This window comes from Candoia aspera, chromosome 8 (assembly GCF_035149785.1).
Source record: "Candoia aspera isolate rCanAsp1 chromosome 8, rCanAsp1.hap2, whole genome shotgun sequence".
NCBI lineage: Eukaryota > Metazoa > Chordata > Lepidosauria > Squamata > Boidae > Candoia > Candoia aspera.
The window spans coordinates 16491536-16497701 of NC_086160.1; positions in this window are offsets into that span (position 1 = coordinate 16491536).

Here is a 6166-nt window from a genome sequence, read left to right on the forward strand (position 1 = left end):
ATGAGATTCAGAGTGGAATTTAAGGGTTAGGGGTGGTTTTGCATCCTCGATTTTGGAGGGCACCATTTTTGGCCCAGAAATCAAAAAATTCTTGACCGCGGAGTCAGGGCAACCTCCCGGGGTGAGCTGGCCGGAAAGAGATCAAATAGAAAAATGAAGACTGCCATGAGATTGGGGGTGGAATTTACGATTTAGAGGTGGTTTTGGATGCTCGATTTGGGAAGGCACCATTTTTGGCCCAGAAATCGAAAAATTCTTGACTGCGGAGTCAGGCCAACCTCCCGGGATGAAACGGATGTAATCAGGTCGAATGGAAAAATGAAGAGTGCCATGAGATTCGGGGTGGAATTCATGGATTAGAGGTTCTTTTGGAGGCTCGATTTGTGATGGCACAATGTTTGGCCCAGAAATCAAAAAATTCTTGACCACGTAGTCAGGGCAACCTGCCGGGATGAGCCTGGCGGAATCTAACTCCAATTTCTTCTAACTCCAGAAATATCTCTTTAAAAAAGAAAAATGAAATAGCAGCACACCTTTAGACAGACCCATCTTTTTGAAAGCATCCAGAAGATGTCTATTTGTATTTATTTATTTTCTTTTCTATCCTGCCTTTATTATTTTTACAAATAACACAAGGTGTTGAACATACCTTACGCTGCTCCCTCCTCCTATTTTCCCCACCACAACAACCCTGTGAGGTGAGGTGAGGTGAGGTGAGCTGAGAGCGAGTGAGTGGCCCGAGGTCACCCAGCCGCCTTTCACGCCTAAGGTCGGACTAGAACTGTTGGTCTCCTGGTTTCTAGCCCACTGCCTTAACCACTAGACCAAACTGGCATATGTACACAGAGTTTTAATCCTTTTGTCCAAAAAAACTCATTCTGCTGTTCAAAGAGGAGTAAGCATGCTTTTGTTTTCCCTCTTTAAAAAAAAAAGTTTTATTATATTATTATAAGACATAAGTAAGACATTAAATTATTTTGATATAGTGGTATTGATACAGTACTGACTACAGATTATTAACACTCTAATATTTAGATAATGTATACTTTAAACACAGAAAAAAAGAAAAGCTTTTTTATCAGTGTTAACTATGATTTGAAATGTTGATGTTAACAAGCATAAAATTGTTTACATTTTCATCCAACTGTCTTCTGAATATTACTTTTCTCTAACTTCACTTACCCAGAGAAAGGTCTCAGTTATATATCTTTCCTTTCCTGCTGATCTCCAGACAATGCAATTATGAGATTCAGAAGAGTTTATAGGTTCACAGCATCATGTTCAGGAAGGAGGAATAAGTATCATCACCTAGAACCTCATAGGAAGGAGGAAGACCAACTGGCTCTATGAATTCATTGATGACTGCAGGCAGTAGGGAGAGAGAACAGCCTCAGATAAGCCAGACCAACTCTGCAGTTTTTTTCCCAAGCCAGGAACAGAGTTGAGTGGGACAATATTGAGCACCACCACTATGAGCGGTTTTGAGCAGGCTAAGTAGAGCTCTCTCTCCTCAAGGCCGTCTTTTCTGTTTGACCTTGAGCAGCAAAAGAAAATGGCCTGGAAAGCACAATTGGAAGAACACCATCCTTTCTAAGTGGGCTTTAAATTAGTCTGAAAATGCCAGGCTAGGAATGATGGATGGTTAGAGAGGTTTTTAGTAAACACTGTGCCTCAGGGAGAAACAAACGCTCCAGCAGCATTCAACTTGCCGCCCATAGAAACAGATGGTGCGCCAGAGATCTCAGATGGCAAACACTCCATACCTGAGGAGCGGGATGACAAATGATGGGCTAAGGCAATGTTTCTCAACCCTGACAACTTGAAGGTGGGTGGACTTCAACTCCCAGAATTCCCCAGCCAGCCTTGCTGGCTGGGGAATTCTAGGAGTTGAAGTCCACCCACCTTCAAGTTGCCAAGGTTGAGAACCACTGGGCTAAGGGACACAAAGGTGTTTTTTGTAAAAAGTTGTCATCATCTCTTGATCTGAAGAAAATAGCAGACAGGCTTGCTTTTTGTCTTGACAACAGGCCTGTTGGATGAATCAAGAAAACACATAAATAAGCATTTTATGTATACTTAAATAAAATAAAAATATGTATTCTAAAATAAAATAAAAAGTATTTATTTTAACTATCTAATCTCTCTCTCTATTTAACGTACGGTACAGCAAACACCTTGATTCCCCCAATCTTGTTCTTGGCCACACCTTTGCTCCACCGAAGTAGCTGTTCTGGAGTCACTGTTGCAAGCATCAGCCAGAATAGAAGGGCCTTTGGAAGGTCCATATAGTACAGCCAAAAGTAACCCAGCTAATAGATTACAGATGCAAAAGAGGGCTGCAGGAGGAAGCAATCAAGAAGGCTCTGTCCTCAACTAGTGCTGCAAGGGAGTGGCAATAATGGCAGCAACTGGAAGAGGTCTGTGGAGCAGGCTAAATGACTTTCACTCCCTGTTACCAAAATAAGAAGAGCACTAAACCCATATTTGTAAGGGGTTTGCAAGAGTAGGACTTGACAAGCATTATAAAAAATGCCAATTAGTTAATACTGTATGTGGGCAGCTGCCTTTGTGAAAGCTTGGTGAATGTGCTTTGCTGTAGCACAAACCAAGATGCCCATGAAGTGCCCTGAAACTCAGGGTGTGTCCTGGCAGAAGCTTAAAGTGGCCAGTACAATCTGAGCAGATCCTAGGTCAGGGTTTCTCAACCAGGGTTCTGTGGAACCCTAGGGTTCCGCTAGAGGTCACTAGGGGTTCCCTGGGAGATCACGATTTATTTAAAATATTATTTCAAATTTGGGCAGCTTCACATTAAAGAGGTAAGTTTCATTCTTTATTTTTAGTTTAAGGACGCTGTTAATGCATATATCCAGGCCTACCCATGAAACGAATATAATAATTTTGTAACTTCTGGCCTCTATTTGAGCCTGAATGTGCAGGGGTTGCCCAGGCCTGAAAAATGTTTCAAGGGTTCCTCCAGGGTCAAAAGGTTGAGAAAGGCTGTCGTAGGACCTGACTGTGCATCAATCACATTGTCAATGAAGTTTACTAGAGTATGTTCACAGCAAAAATTGTGTCAGGGAAGAAGGAAAAACATTATTTAAGCCTGGAACAACTAAACTAAGCTGGGAGCTAGAGATGAGGCAAAGACAACCTCATGAGGACATGGCATAAAGAAATATTTATCAAGACATGTGTGGGATGTGGTTAAGGGGACATAAAGATGAACCTTTTCTCAAGCAATTATCTAAAACAACCTTTTGAGGTTCTTTTTAGTGAGTCAGAGCATTTGCAATCCTGTATATTCAGAATAGGTGGCCCTGGAGCTGAGAAAGAACCAAGTTTAGCTGAGGCAACAGGAAAGAGCAGGGTAATAATTTGGAAATCTTTTGCGCCCCCTCCCGTAATAATGTAAGAAAATCGAGTCATCAACCAAGAGAACGCAAGTTAGAAAACAGCAGCGCAATTAAAACTGAAATAGATTTTTGAGTGTGAGAGTGGCTTGAACATTTTCTGCCCTTAAAATAAACATTTTGGAAAACAGTGGATGTACATCAAAGTCACATTAATCACACTTCAGAATAACTCTCTCTTAGCTTGCTCAAAATGCACAATATTAATAGCAAGGGTATCTGTGACGTAATAGTTGGCATATGTAGCTGTGAAAGATCCATCAGGACAGTTTAGATCTAATGGGAGCAGATAGGATTAATGGAGAAAGATGAAAGGAGATGGACTTGTTTAGAGCTACAAATATGCTAGAATTTTCAAATACCTGAAAGGTGGTCAAGTTCTCAGTCCGAAGTGCAGGATATGGAAGAAGGAAGTTACGTTAAAAGTAGGCAGATTCCAATTAAATATCAGAAAAAAAAACTTTCTAACAGAAAAAAGAAGCTTGATAGTGCAACCCTTTTCCAGAGAGATGTTTAGCTCCCTTTCACGGATTAATGGAGGCTAATCAGCCATTTGATGGGAATGCTTTAATTTAGATTCCTGCATTGAGCATGGGTTGGACACAATGGCCTAAATGGCCCCTTTTGATTCTATGTTTGTAATAACATTAGTTTAATAACTAATGTTTTATTAGACTGAGAACATGCCATCTGCTCTCTTTCCTTTTCTTTCCATTGCTGGCCATTCATTCACTCATACATTCATTCAACCATATTTGCAACCAGCCACAATCCTGATGGACTCTAGGCAGCAAACAGAAAGTATATGTCAAAAAATGCAGAAGCAAAACACAAAAGCAATATAAATGTTAATATAATTTAAACTGCTGTGGGCCTAAAGTTGTTGGAACAGAGTAGGTTTTATTTGCTTCCAAATGCCAGAGAGGTAGGAGCTAGACATCCCACCTTGCAAAAGCATGTTCCAGAGAGTGAGGGCTACCACTGAGAAGGAGGCCTGTCATCTGGTCCATGTCCCTTTCAGTGGGGAGTCTCAGCAGGACTGCTCTTAATATATGGACCACTGTTTAATCACATTAAGGACTTCTGGGGAAGAAATGGCAGACTGAAGATGGTTCCACAAAATGTGGAGCCAACAACCACAGTGGAATGAAGAGCTGGCAAGTAGACCAGCTCCTCATAATTCCTCTCTGGACAAGGAAAGGACTTGAGATTGCCCACAAGTGCTCCAGATAGCTGCTCATTGAGAGGAGACTGCAAGACAGTTATCTCTGGTGGATTTAGTGCTCTGGGAGATGAGGGAATAGCCATCTTGCCCAAACCACAGTTGGCACCTTCAAAAGGACACTGGGTTCACATACTTCCTTTTCTAATCACTTTCAGAAATTGCTTGTTAACTGCTTTTCAGCTATTAGGAACCTTTGGATTGACAAGTTTTATGGCACCATCTTTCCCCTTGTAAAGGAAAATGATAATGGCATTCTTCCAGTGGTGGTCAGGTACAGAAGTCATTTCAGCTGCGTCTACAGGGGTGGGGGTTAAAACAGCAAGTTGGTGATTGTGGCATACAAAAGGAGTGAGTTTGGATCGTGCTGCTGCAATCACCATCTTTCCTTTTTGAACCAACCCTGTGGAGGCTGCTGTACCTACAATATAAAGCTTAGGTCAGAAAGTTCATCTTGGGTGGAAGACCATAATGTGGCTATTGAAAGATTTGCAAGATCAGGGTCATATTACACTGATCCTCTTTTGAGCTTACTTTACAACATTGCTGGGGGTAACCCAAGCAACGGCCTTCCTGGCTATGACATATGCATCTTAGAGCTCAGTTCTGCTATGGCTGTAATCATCATTTCAATTTGCTGAGCATGGTGGACCTCTTCACCCAGTTCAGTGTTGTTGAGCACGATGGACCTCTTCACCTACTGAGATGCTTCCTGTTGGTTAATTTCAGCAGCTAGAAGTTTTTTATAGCTTTATTTCTAGTTCCTTGCATTTTACGTTTTTTTAATTCGATAAACCACATTATTATTTTTAATGAAAACCTGCCTAGAGAGGTAGCCACAGTAGTAAAGACAATAATAATAATGTTCTGGATCTGCTTGGAGTTTAATCATTGCCATTTTTAATAGAATTAGAAAAAAAAGGTTTGATGTTTTATTCAGCAAGTGAAGGGGATGGGACATGCTGGACAAACTTCTGTGTTCCTATTAACTGTTACAAAAATCCATTTCAAACATTTGTGAGAATATTATGTGAGTCTAACTGCTGACATCAGTAGCTGCAGACTTAAGGCACATTGGGATGCTTTTGATCTCATACCTAGACTTTAATATGATGTGTAGTGTGAACAGTGATTTGACAAGTACCAGCATTTTCAAGAGGAAGTAGAAAATAACCTATCACCCCAATGTGCCTGACTTTATTAAATCTTTCTTTTAACAAACTCCAGTCCAATTTGGAGGATGAGTGATTCTTTGATGAACTTGGTTCAAACTTCTTTAAACCTTCAGATGGAGAATTAACACAAAGAAGATTCCACAAGTGACAAGCCTTGAAAAACTTCACAATCTCCAATGCTGTCAATTCTTGGCCTTTTATTACACATATTTTGACATTTGGAATTTCACTTACATCTCTTGAAGTTGCCAGGGTTTAGGGGTATTTTTAGCATTTGGCTTTGCTATTTTTTAAAAATAAAGCTTTATTTTTCTCATAACAAAGTCAGAAATCTTAAAATACCTAAACTGCATAGATGA